A 13,899-nucleotide genomic window follows, 5' to 3' on the forward strand; every position below is an offset into this window, starting at 1 on the left:
AGTTCTGAAGACTTTGCTAGGCATGATCAATCACAACACGGTCTGAAATATCTTGATAAACTGAGCCCCTTAGGAAAAGCAGACTAAGGATCTCCTGTATTATTTCTATGTCTGTACCATTGCTTTACTCATGTTCAGGTTTAAGTTTTCTCAGGCTCTTGGCTTGAGTCACTCTCCTCAGACCCATGCCAGTTGTGTCTGTGCCACTTTTTGACAGGAATAAAGTTGGCTTCTCCAGCTCTCCCGGGTAACTTTCCACCGTCTACAACCCAATACAGCTCATATCTCCTCCTCAGCACCCTTTATATAACAGTCTTCACCTCAACCAAAACAACCATATTTTCATTTCATTATCAGGACCAGCAGATGTTACCAGGCCTAGTGATTAGAGATAATCAGGAGAAAGGATAAGTGTTTTGAACAGTCACTGAAATGACAAGAAAAAAACTCCATGTGTTTGGATGTCTTATGGAAGTCAAGAGTCATCACACTAATTACTGTCCTCACTAAAGATGTCTCTATGTATTCACTGCACGCACTCCCTGTAATCAAAGGAGATAAAGGCCTATGTATAGATGCCAACTACTATTTTAAATGTCCCAGGATAGCAAAGACTGGGACCCGCATGAGACTGGCACATGTGTTGTAGGGCCTGTGGGAACATGTGCTGCTGAACTGACACCTGGAGCCCAGGAAGGCGTGCTTAGGGTACCTCCAATGGTGCTAGACATCTTTTGTGCTCAATTACACTCGAAGTATATAGAATTGGTGTCCACTCTTCCACTCTTCACCCTTGACAGGAAGGGCAATCTATACCTCAAGACTTAAACATAGATTCATATGCTGTGGAACTGAAGCTTTGATCAGATGAATTCCACTCAATATATGGCTGTCCAAGAAAAATATCACAATTACATATCACTCTGTCTGCAGTTGTTAGATTACATATTCCAGAAGTAGAGGAAATGTTATAGTCCAAAACCAGAAGAGAACAGTTTAGCAACTTCTCTCTGATCTATTCCATATATTATCAAAAAGAAGATATATTGCTTAAGTGTGTGTGTTTTTGCCTTTAGTGATGAGAACAAGATGACTGGTAGGTTTCAACCGAATGAAGTATTGGGGTGACATTTTGCATGCTATTATACCACATTTTCAGTCCGGACAAAATGAAGACCCTTTATGCGCTTTAAAACACCCTTTTTATACAGAAAAAAAAGCTCTTTCATGGTATCAAAATATCATAGTATCATAGTATAGTTAAGGTTGGAAGGGACCTTAAAGATCATCTAGTTCCGAGCCCCCTGCCATGGGCAGGGACATCCCACTAGATCAGGCTGCCCAACACCCCATCCAATCTGGCCTTGAACACCTCCAGGAACAGGGCATCCACAGCCTCCCTGGGCAATCTGTTCCAGTGTCTCACCACTCTCACGGTGAAGAAATTCTTCCTAATGTCCAGTCTAAATCTGCGCCTCTGCAGTTTATACTCATTCCCCCTGCTCCTATCACCACAAGCCTTTACAAATAGCCCTCTCCAGCTTTCCTGTAGGCTCCCTTCAGGTACTGGAAGATTGCTATAAGGTGTCCTCAGACTCTCCTCTTCTCCAGGCTGAACAACCCCAACTCTCTCACCCTGTCCTCGTAGGGAAGGTGCTTCGGCCCTCCAATCATCTTTGTAGCCCTCCTCTGGATCCGTTCCAACAGTTCCATATCCTTCTGTTGAAGATTCCAGAACTGGACACAGTATTCCAGATGAGGTCTCACAAGAGAGGAATAGAGGGGCAGAATACACTTCCCTTGCCCTGATGGCCACACTTCTTTTGATGCAGCCCAGAATACTGTTGGCCTTCTGGGCTGCGAGTGCATGTTGCCGGCTCGTGTCGAGCTTCTCATCGACCAGTACCCCAAGTGCTTCTCTGCAGAGCTGCTCTCAAGCACATCATCCCCCATCATGTACTGAAAACAGGGATTGCCCCAACCCAGGTGCAAGACCTTGGCCTTGTTGAACCTCCAGCCTGTCCATGTCCCTCTGGATGACATCCCATCCTTCCAGTGTGGCAACTACACCACACAACTTGGTGTTGTTTTGCGGACTCAAACACTATAACCCAAAATGAGTTACAAAACAGGTATGTTTATTTCCAGTGCTGAGGTGCAAGGGGGTTCTCTTCCTAGCTTGCACACTGTATAACTTAACAAGCAGCTACTTGTAGTGTAAAGACATGCATAGTTATAAGCGCCTACTACTTATTCATAACCTCTCCTGCTTCGTAGTATAATTAGTTCTGGAAAGTTCGCTCCAGTCTTGCACCTGCGTAGTGCCTCTGGTGGTTTGGAGCCAGGGCCCTAGGGATGAAGTAAGAAGTCTTCCTCAGGATGAAGAAAGTTTTTTTCCTTGAACTGTGCACAAGCACAGTCTCTTCTGGTTGTTTTCCAGCATTCTGCATTCCAATGCCCACTTACCAGTGAACTTCTGCTAGCTGGCTCCTTTGTCATCAACTTCCAAGGTCTTCAAGGCAAACAACGCCAAGCTCTAACGAACACTCCGAACTCCCCCTTGTCTGCTTTCGCTCATCAGTGTCATCCACAAACTTGCTGAGGGTGCACTGAATCTCGCTGTCAATATCATTGATAAAGATATTGAACAGCACCGGTCCCAGTACGGACCCCTGAGGGACACCACTTGTCACAGATCTCCATCTGGACTTTAAGCCATTGACCACTACTCTGAATATGACCATCCAATCAGTTTCTTATCCACCTTAACATCCACCCCTCAAATGCATCTCTCTCCAAATTAGAGAGAAGGATGTTGTGTGAGACTGTGTCAAAGGCTGTACAGAAGTCTAGCTAGATCACATCCATCTGTTTACCCATGTCCACTGCTGCGGTTACCCCATCATAGAAAGCCACCAAGTCGGTCAGACAGGACCTCCCCCTGATGAAGCCATGCTGGCTGCCATTAATCACCTCCCTGCCCTCCATGTGCTCTAGCATAACTTCTAGGAGGATCTGTTCCATGATCTTCCCAGGCACAGAGGTGAGGCAGACAGGTCATTAGTTCTCAGGGTTGTCTTTTCTACTCCTTTTAAAAATGGGCACAATGTTACCCTTCTTCCAGTCACCAGGGGCTTCTCCTGATTGCATGACTTTTCAAATATCATGGAAAGTGACTTGGCAACCACATCTGCCAATTCCGTCAGGACTCTGGGATGCATCTCATCAGGTCCCATGGACTTATATATGTTCATGTTCCTCATGTGTTTGCGAACCTGATCCTCCTCTACTGTGGGAGGGGGTCTGCGCCCCCGGTCACCATCTTGCCATCCCATGACCCAGTAGGGGTGATGAGAGCAGTTATTGGTGAAGACTGAGGAAAAATCTTTTAAGCAGTTTAAACTAGTCCTGTTTTAAAAGCTCTTTTTGCAGTTTTGTTAAGAAAAATGGAATAAAATAAAGGTGCCACTCTCCTTGGTGAAAGGTCAAAAACATGTTTCCACATTCAGTCAAAAGCAAAATCAACAGACCTTACTTCTAGGCATTCAGATTTTTTCCTTCAATAGAGATAGACATAAATACATAGCAAATACCTCATGATAAGATAGTGTCTCAGAAAGAGGCATGGAAGAGCTGTAGGGGGTAGAAGAAGCGTCGGAAAGTACATTTAAACCTCCAATTGCTTCCGCTCACTGAGTGGCTGCTTTCATTATGCAGGCTGACAAGCAACACTGCCATTTTCCAATATCTATATACCATTTATCATTTTCACTCAGCACTCCACCACAAATCAAAACTATAAAGCCATAAAGAAACTAAAGGGCAACACAAGAAGAGACATACAACTTCATGGCATTTTATAGCAATTAAAGGGGATTTTTAATTTGTTCTTTTTTTCTGTGTTTTGATTTTACACTCTGTCATGTATTAATTCAAGTAGTTCAACCCAAAGGAACTGATCTTGGCCTTTATTATTATGAAGGTCACATATAGAAGGTGCAAGAATTGATAACCTGTTAGAAAGGTAGTTTGTAGCTACCCAGAGGGGATGGGAAAGTTATCTCTCCCAGTTCTTTGCTCTTATTTGCCTATTTCAGATATTTTCAGCTCAGCTTTTACATTGGTACCTACTGCAGAAAGTGGGATGCTAATTAAAGGAGCTCTTCCTTCTCCCTGTTATCTACTTAATACAACGCAATTTCCCAGTAATTTGAACACTCCACTCTTTACCAGCACAATGTGATTCGAGAAATATGATTTGTCTTTCCTTAGGGACCGATAAGATTCCCCAAATTGAACAGAATGACAGTCAGACTGATAACATCTACTCTATTCTGCCTGTTTTAAATAATTTCCCACTCAGGTAAGACTTTGTATGGGAGAAGGAGTCATACACTGCTAGAATTTCCACAATCACTTTAAGATGCTCACCGACCATAACTTTTGATGGAACAGGGACTCTCAAAATCTTGTATGTTATGACTCCACAGATAGTTATTTTCAACCGATCATCTTTAGAGGAAGTCAAGTAGTTTTCCTAGGGCTCTGTAGATTCATAGACAGAAGCTGGCAGACGACCTTGAGACAGATGGATGGGACTTCTCCAACACATGACAAGAATTAACTCCAGGATGTGGTGTGTAGTGTGGAAGTAAAGAGCAAATAAAGCTACATCAGTCTTTTTTCCTTTCCTAGCACTTGGTCCAGCCTGGAACAGGAAGCAATTAGTGTTGCCTCACTGTCCATCATTTCTATGTGCTTGTTGCTGTGCAGTTACCTGTATATAACTTTTCACTGAAAATAGAATCATGGTGAGAATGTGCCTAAAAATGAAATAATTCTCTAACATGCATCAGCCTAACTTTGGGAAAAGCCACATCTCTTTCCCACTTGACAGAATAATAACTGGTCACATAATGGATAAATGTGATTGTCTTGATGATGCAGCAAGTCTTTCAAACTTAGCTGATGGATCTTGATGTTTCCAGCAGTGGCCAACAGAGTCTCCGATTCTGCAAGCATGAATTAACAAAAAAAGAATCCAGAGACGTATTTGAAGTCCAAACTTCCCCTTACTGTTCACTATACTTCTTTTAATTTTTTCATACATACACACACACACAAATACATATATATATTAGCCTTAAGGAAAATAAGTCATGCAAAAGGATATCTTCATACAAATATGTTGCTTGAATAGCTTTTTTAACTAGTGCTTTCTTTGTTGTATGTGTCAATCCCAGTTCACACTCCTTCAAGGACTATCTGGTTCCTGAAGCTTTTGTCATGGGTAGCCTTTAGACTTTAGCTCAAGACTGCAGCTCTTTTACAGTACGTCATCTCTTTACACATGTTTGTACAGCAACTGGTACAGGTAGGATTCTGTTCACAGAAGTGCATTTTCACTTTTGAAAACAATGTGATATATTCATCAAATTTGTACTTTTTAAAATAAAAGGTTCCCCTCAATATGGAAAGTAAATTTCATATTTTGAGGCCTAATAAGTTACTTATGTTTTCCTAGGTAGTTCACATGTCTGCATGTGACTCTTAAGGGTTATCCTTTTCTCAATGTCCCTAATATTTCTTGCTTCCACCTTAAATTTGTATTCAATGTTATTTGGCTTTCCAGGAATGTTCTCATCATAGCCTAGGTTAAAGAACGATACTTAAAAATACCCAGGTGCATTGTATCATTGTTTTCTTGAAAATCTTTGTAAATGTAATACTTAAAGTTTGAGGCTTGTTTCTTTTTTCACAATTTCTTGATAAAGTTAAATGAAGTTACAGGTCCTAAAAGAGAAAGAAAAGAGCCAATCTTGTGTTGCTCCCTTAATTTATCATCAATTTTAAGCATCAATTCTGTAGGTGGCACTACGAACGAAAGCTCCCGCACCGCGTTTGAAGTTACTGCACTACACCAGAGAGAAGCCTTCAGAAGTGGTGCATAACTGAGGTTCTGACCACTTTGTGGTAATCAGCTACCTCAAAGCACTTGCTGCAAGAAGGAAGTTATTTATAAGCGTGAGTTGTCCAAAGAGAATCAGCCAATAATCCACTGGCAGACATCCAAGGTAATCCAAGCTTCTTGTTCATCTTTTATTGGGTGAACCATGATCTCTCACACATATTTCCCAGCACTGAATCTGACAAGAACAAGATACGGCTCATATCCCTTTTATTCACTTTTTACATTGTGCAGACACTAACAAAGGATGATTTATAAATATACTGATATAGAAAAAAAATATGTGATAAAGTTTCTTTTATCTGGCACCTTCTAGTCACAGTGGCTGCTCTTTGCTATGTCTGGAATAGAGACTTACAGTTACACTCTGTTCCTTTGGAGAAGATCAAAAAATCATTTATTTTTTTTTGCAGAAAACAAGGGGGTTTTTGAGAGTGCTGCTTTTGGACTCCCTATGACAAGGAAAGATCTGTAGGGAATATCAAAGTTTACTGGGGCATCTGTCTGAAATAGTTCTGGTGGTTGACTTGGGAAAAAAAAGACAAGAAAGCCTGTGTGGTATGAAGAAAGTCAAGACTGCTAGGGAATGTAACCCATTCCTATGCTGTTTACTTTTCTGTGTTTTTTTTTTTAAATTAATTAATTAATTAATTAGCAGCTTGCCCAAGATTGAGGCTGAAGTATGGGAGAACTATGCCTGTTTAGTAAAAGAAACTGGTATTCGCTCAGGGTTTAGAAGCTAAGCGATACCTCTAGAAGAAATTAACCCAGCTCATACCAAACGAGTAAATATGTTGTGACCAGGTTTGCCAGTGGAAAGGTGCAAAGGTGTCATTTGACCACATCTTTCCTTTCACAGAGTGAATATTGGCAGTCGTGTAAAAATCAAGGGTGTTAGAGTGGTTGGTCCTGTAACAGGTAAATGAAGAAAAACAAATGTCACATCAAACCCAGTCTGAGTTGTTCTTGGCATGTTTGCTAAAGCAGGAGTGAAGGCAGATTTAGGAAAAGCCGAAGACATATTCACACTAATTTCCTTGAAAACTATCACAGATCGAAAATTAAAAACTGCTGCTGTTCCTTCTCAGAAAGACCAGGCTTTAAACAAATTCATACCTCAAACAGTCTCAAAGTACTAAATCTTAATCAGCTGTGGCTCTACACACAGTGCTCTGATGTTACCAAAACAATAAAATTTTCTGATTTCTTGGCATTTCACAACTGTAGCATTTTCAGGGGATGCTGTGTGTTCTCCATGGAGTGCTTCACATGGAGGCAAATCCCAAGGAGGTGGTAGGTGAAGTGATTGCACTTTACTAGGGCTGGTAGAGAAGGGCCAGTGAACTCTGAAGACTGCCCGTTTAAGAGGCATTGCCTTAGACAAAAAAAAGACTGTGGTTCAGGGTATAATTCCATGGGTGGGTTTGTCACTAATTGTTCATTAACCAGCTGACTGTTCAGGTAGGGACTTGGTCACTCAATGAGGCAAATTAAAGGAGTCGGCAACACATGGTAACTTGTAAGGACTTCAAGTCATCCAGAAAAGTTGAGCATGAGAGAAGAGATGAGTGATGGGCTTTTGTAGAAACAAGGTCATTTTCACTGCAGAAAAAGATGAGGAGGGGAAAGATGGCACATGTATGTCTTGAAGGAGAAGCCATGTGCAGAAATGCACCCTGTTACCCAGAGGACTCATGAACAAGGAGGGAAATGAGACATTGAATTGTCTACACATGTTCCATAGCTGAGTCTCAATCTGTACAAGTTAGAGTTGAAAGCAGAACTGGTTTTTGAACCATACAAAGCCTTGACATAGTTTGCACTTACACGGCTGCCCTTGGAGAGCAAATTGTAAATTCAGACTGCTCCTGTTGGAATCTCTTAGAAAAAAAATGTATTTAAACTCGTAGCAATCTGAAGAAACAGCTTTAGGACAGACGGTCTGGGGCTGCTGGACTGCAAACTGTGATCTCATGAGAAGGGGAGAAGCAAGGAGCCCATTCTGAGCAGAAAAGACAAAGGAGCAGATGACCCACAGTAAAATCAAATGAGGAAATACTAAAGAGAATGTGGATCCAGTCTGCTGTGACTCAAATGCAGCAACTGAGAAAGCTTTCTGCAGGCACATTAATTTTAAAGCAAAAATTCCTAGCTGATTTTTCAACATCAATAAGTATATTTTCCCTAATGAATCTGGCCCCCATCTCAGTTAGAGGTTTTGTAAAACAATCCATATAAACCATTATTTCTGAGTCATTTTTAGCTGGCTAATCATAGAATCATAGAATCGTAGAATCACTAGGTTGGAAAGGGCCCACAGGATCATCGAGTCCAACCATTCCTATCAACCCCTAAACCATGCCCTTCAGCACCTCATCCACCCGTCCTTTAAACACTTCCAGGGAAGGTGAGTCAACCACACCCCTGGGCAGCCTGTTCCAGTGCCCAATGACCCCTTCTGTGAAAAATTTTCTCCTGATGTCCAGTCTGAACCTCCCCTGGCAGAACTTGAGGCCATTCCCTGTCCTGTCCCCTGTCACCTGGTAGAAGAGGCCAGCACCCTCCTCTCCACAACCTCATTTCAGGTAGATGCAGACAGCAATAAGGTCTCCCCTCAGCCTCCTCTTCTCCAGGCTAAACAACCCCAGCTCTCTCAGCTGCTTCTCATAAGACTTGTTCTTCAGCCCCCTCACCAGCTTCGTTGCTCTTCTTTGAACACACTCCAGAGCCTCAACATCCTTCTTGTGGTGAGGGGCCCAGAACTGAACACAGTACTCAAGGTGCGGTCTCACCAGTGCCGATTACAGAGGGAAAATAACCCCCCTGGACCTGCTGGTCACACCATTTCTGATACAAGCCAAGATGCCATTGGCCTTCTTGGCCACCTGGGCACACTGCTGGCTCATGCTCAGTTGGCTGTCAACCAACACCCCCAGGTCCTTCTCCTCTAGGCAGCTTTCTAGCCAGACTCCTCCAATCTGTAGCACTGCATAGGGTTGTTGTGCCCCAAGTGCAGGACCCGGCATTTGGCCTTGTTAAACCTCATGCCATTGGTCTCAGCCCAGCGGTCCAGCCTGTTCAGACCCCTTTGCAGACCCTCCCTACCCTCCAACAGATCCACGCTTCCACCCAGCTTAGTGTCATCTGCAAACTTGCTGAGGGTGCACTCAATGCCTTCATCCAGGTCATTGATAAAGACATTGAACAGAGCTGGACCCAGTACTGAGCCCTGAGGAACCCCACTTGTAAGTGGCCTCCAGCTGGAGTTAACTCCATTGACCACCACTCTCTGGGCCCGGCCATCCAACCAGTTTTCAACCCAGGAGAGTGTGCGCCTGTCCAGGCCAGAGGCTGACAGTTTCTGAAGCAGAATGCTGTGAGAAACTGTGTCAAAGGCTTTACTGAACTTCAAGAAGACTACATCCACAGCCTTTCCCCCATCCAGTAGATGAGTCACTTTGTCATAGAAGGTGATCACGTTAGTTTGGCAAGACCTGCCTTTCGTGAACCCGTGTTGACTGGGCCTGATCACCCGGTTCTCTTGCATGTGCTTTATGATAGCACTCAAGATCACCTCTTCCATGACTTTCCCCGGCACTGAGGTCAGACTGACAGGCCTGTAGTTCCCCGGATCCTCCCTGCAACCCTTCGTGTAGATGGGCACAACATCAGCCAGCTTCAGTCCAGTGGAACTTCCCCAGTCAGCCAGGACTGCTGGAAGATGATGGAAAGGGATTTGGAAAGCACATCCGCCAGCTCCTTCAATACTCTTGGGTGGATCCCATCCAGCCCCATAGACTTGTGGGCGTCTAGCTGGGCAAGCAAGTCTCTAACCATCTCCTCTTGGATCATGGGAGCCTCATTCTGCTCCTCTAACTCCTGGGTTTGTACACAGAGGGAACAACTTTCCTTGCTATTAAAGACTGAGTCAAAGAAAGCATTAAGTACCTCAGCCTTGTCCTCATCTCCTGTCACAGTTGTTGCTTCTGCATCTCATCTGAGGTATGTGCCAATGGATTTTTTTGACTGTGATTGACTATGTAGATCAGGTGATGCCAGCTGCGTTCTTTGCACGACACAACAGAAGGAGAAAGGTGCATAGTAGCTAATTGATACATGAAGCAAATAATTTTGTTCAAGCATGGATTTTCTTGTTTTCGTATAACGTACAAAGGACATAGGCAGATATATGCATCCAGCTAGGGGGGAAAGCAACTAGCACCTCTCTGGTCAACTTTTTTGAGAGTTTCACTACCCCCATTGTAAAAACATTCTTTCTTCCACGTAATTTAAAGCCACTTTCTTTTAGTTTAAATCCACTAGCCCTTGTTTTATCACAACATGCCCTGCTAAAATATTTGTCCTCGTCATTCTTATACGCCCCCTTTAAGTACTGAAAGGCTGCAATAAAGTGTCTCCAGAGCCTTCTCCAGGCTGAAAAACCCCAACTCTCTCAGGCTTTCTTCACAGCCCGCCCCATCTCTCGCATTGTATTTGTGGCCTTCTCTGGACCCACTATAACAGATCCATGTCTTTCCTGTGGTGAGGGCTCCAGTGCTGGATGCAGTACTCCAGGTGGGTCCTCACAGGAGTGGAGTAGAGGGACAGAATCACAGCCTTCAACCTGCTGGCCACACTTCTTTTGATGTTCTTTTAAAATAAGCTGTAACAATTTCTTTTTTCATTAAAAACTATAAAGATATAACAGCTGGGACATACTCTTCTTGGTCTGCAGAACTACAATAAACCCCATTGCGTTCTTGTTCTGTTCAGTGCATTTTTAGATTAAATAACAATATGAAAACTTCCACATTAGGTCATATCAAAGGTCAATCTGGTCCCACTAACAGGGCAGAAAGAGCAATATGTATCCAGAGACATTTATATACTCTTCTGGCTTTCACTAGGAATGGGCAGAAGAATTTCTCTTCTGGTTAAAAAGTGATGAAGCGTAGTTTTGTCTTTCATGTTAATGATAATTTTTCATTAATTGCTGTCATAGTGGAGAAAGAAAAGCAACGCTGAAGGCAAACACCTCTTTGTTTGGAATTACTTTGACTTTCATGTAGCACTACCCCTGTGTGGACTTACAAAATTGTCAGGAGTGAAGAGCCAGACAGCCCATAAATGAGGAGATCAATGTTCTATAATTACAAGATATGCAAAATAAAACCTAGGACTTTCTGTTCTTTTCTGCTAGAAGCATTCTTGTAAATTTTAGGTGTCAGTGACTATTTTCTTTTAATGGGCCATATTATACAGGTCATTAAATGTCCGATTGTACTGTTTGGAACATAAAGGATATGCTAAAGAATGTCTAATTTTTTTTGCTTCCAAAGTGGAGAATAATACAACTATACAAGCAACACACTTCATTTATGATGGAAAGCGTCTGAATTTTTTATTATTTATTTATTATTGCAGTGCTTGAAATAAAATAACTTCTCAATTCAGGTCGTTTACAGCAAACAGACATTTTTGGTTTTGATAAAACCTGGTTTTGATAATCAACCCCCATGTACATCACAGTTCTAGGGTTTACATTACAGAGTGCTTCTAATCAATTAATTCAACACAGGCTCCCATTAGCTTTTCATTGAGAAGATCTTGGCTGAGTCAAAAATGTGAACAACACTAGAAAATGCTTCTAAAAAAAGAGACAGGGAAACAGTATTTCACACATTGATATTAACTGTATAGATTAAACTTTATTTTCCATAGAACTATAAGGGCAAGGAAATCTTGCCTGACACTCAAAGGAAAGGTATTCCTCTTGAACCTGTCTGAATAGCTGATCATTAGGAGAAAAAAATTTGCTTCCAGAGCTGAAATGCTGCATTTATGTCCCATGATGCAGAAATCCGGTCTGCATTCTCTTTGTTTCATTTTTCCTAATACACAGCCCAGCATCCTAAACTTCAGAGCTCTGTTACACTGTGCAATCAAATTATACAGCTCCAGATTTTTTTAAGCAAAAAAGTACACAACTCAAATGGATCAGCTGTCAGAGTCTGCTGTGACTTGCCTTAGCAGTTCTAGTTGAAGGTATTTATGAGACACACCAGTGTGCACCATGGTTATTACATTTTAATGCATGAATGCTTGAATTCTGTGTGCCATTGACCACTATTTGTTCCCTCACATGTCCTTCCATTTTCACCTCTGGAGCAGTTGCCTGTTTGTCTAAGAAATAACTAATCAAAGATCAAAGAAGATATTTCAAACCCAAGCTAAAATACCTATAGGCCAAACTTTGTCCATTGGCAACATCAAACTACCATTTTACTCCCCAGCACTGCATAGGTGCACGCAAGAAGAGAGCTTAGTCTTGAATTTGCAATTACATTTACCATTAATTAAGGATTTATTCTTTCTAATCATTGTATGAAGTGAGAAGATATTATTTTGTGGGGATATAAGTAAAATATATCCCCATATATTATAGTTATAAGTACAATATAAAAAGTTCTCTACATATGACACAAATTTTGTTTAAAAGGCATAACTGGCACTCACTCCATCACAGCTGCACATCTCAAGTCCTCTAACACAATGTGCCTTTATGGTGGGAAACCTTGCCAAATCTGGTTTATAGAAGGAATCAGGTGTTAAACTGGGAATCTTGATTCCATTTGCATGAAAGGGTTTAAATTGTACCTCTGGGCGCTTGGCTCAGGGTTTCAAACCCAGACCAGCCTCCTAAGACTCCTCTGCTGCGAATGGGGAGAGGTAAGCAACTAGAGATAGCGGTTTAGACGGCTCATGTTTGCTTTGCAAATGCTAAGGTCTGATCTGAAATGGATTTAAGTCTGTTGCCTCTCTACCAGGGTGCTTGAGATGCACCCTCCAAAACAGATTTCTGCTCCCAGGTTGTCTGTCACCTCTCTACTGGGTGTCTGACACTGCCTCACTCCTCTTTTTTAAGCTGGAGGTGATAGAAAGGGCTAGTGATCCAAGCAATCACCCAGGGAAAGGAAGACACAAATATGAGCCCTCTTAGGGCTGGATGACTTTGGATCAAACTCTCTCTCGCCCAAGGGAGTACCTAAACCCCTGGGATGGCATTGGAGCAGCCAAATAATCGCTACTCGCTGCTCTTTGTGACTCAGTCTTCCCAGCTGCGAGAGCAGACTAGAAGAATCAGAAAGCAAATGAACAAAGAGAAGTCTTTGTAGCCCAGTAATGAGGGTAGAGGACATGGAGAGAAACTTGGATTGTGAGGCCTTATTCTTGAGATATTTATCTGGTTTTCCCTTAAACTATCAGCAACTGAAATAGAAAATTTAATGTTGAGAACAGTCAAGCATGAAGGTTGGAATCTAGGAGAAAGAGAAGCAGTCTTTATGGTTTCTGAAACAAAACAGACAGGGGGTCAGAGTAGACAGGCTGAAGAGCAGCAAGGTCTCACTGAGGATGGCAGCAGCGGTGGACCGAAGCAGGAAGAAGCAGTTACAACTCAGCTCATTCCTGCTTACAGAAATTGTTACTGGAATATTTGCTCAACTCAAGGATCTGATAAAAAAAAAATGAGATTTTTTTTTTAATAATATTAATAAAAATTATATGAGGACTAAGGAAAATGTCTCATCAGGCTTAAAGGACTCACTGTGATTCCAGTATCAAAGAGGAGACTGGAGGGTGACCTGACCACAGAGAAGATGTTCAGTACCACATGTTCTCTTCATCTTCCAGAAAGAAAAATGAATTGCAGCAGCTTGAAACTGAGGTCAGAGGAATTTAAATTAGAAATAAGGCATACAATTAGAAGAACAAAGATGGTTAACCAACAGAAATGACCACAGGAAATGGTATGTTCTTTCTCTTTTATGGTTTCACATGAAGACCGCATGACTTTTTCTAACGTTATTTATGGAAAAATAGAAATCCTGCTGTGATCAAAGAGAAATTGCTGGGTGAAAGCAGGGTGATGG

The sequence above is a fragment of the Cuculus canorus genome, chromosome 1 (assembly GCF_017976375.1).
Source record: "Cuculus canorus isolate bCucCan1 chromosome 1, bCucCan1.pri, whole genome shotgun sequence".
In the NCBI taxonomy this organism is placed as follows: Eukaryota; Metazoa; Chordata; class Aves; order Cuculiformes; family Cuculidae; genus Cuculus; species Cuculus canorus.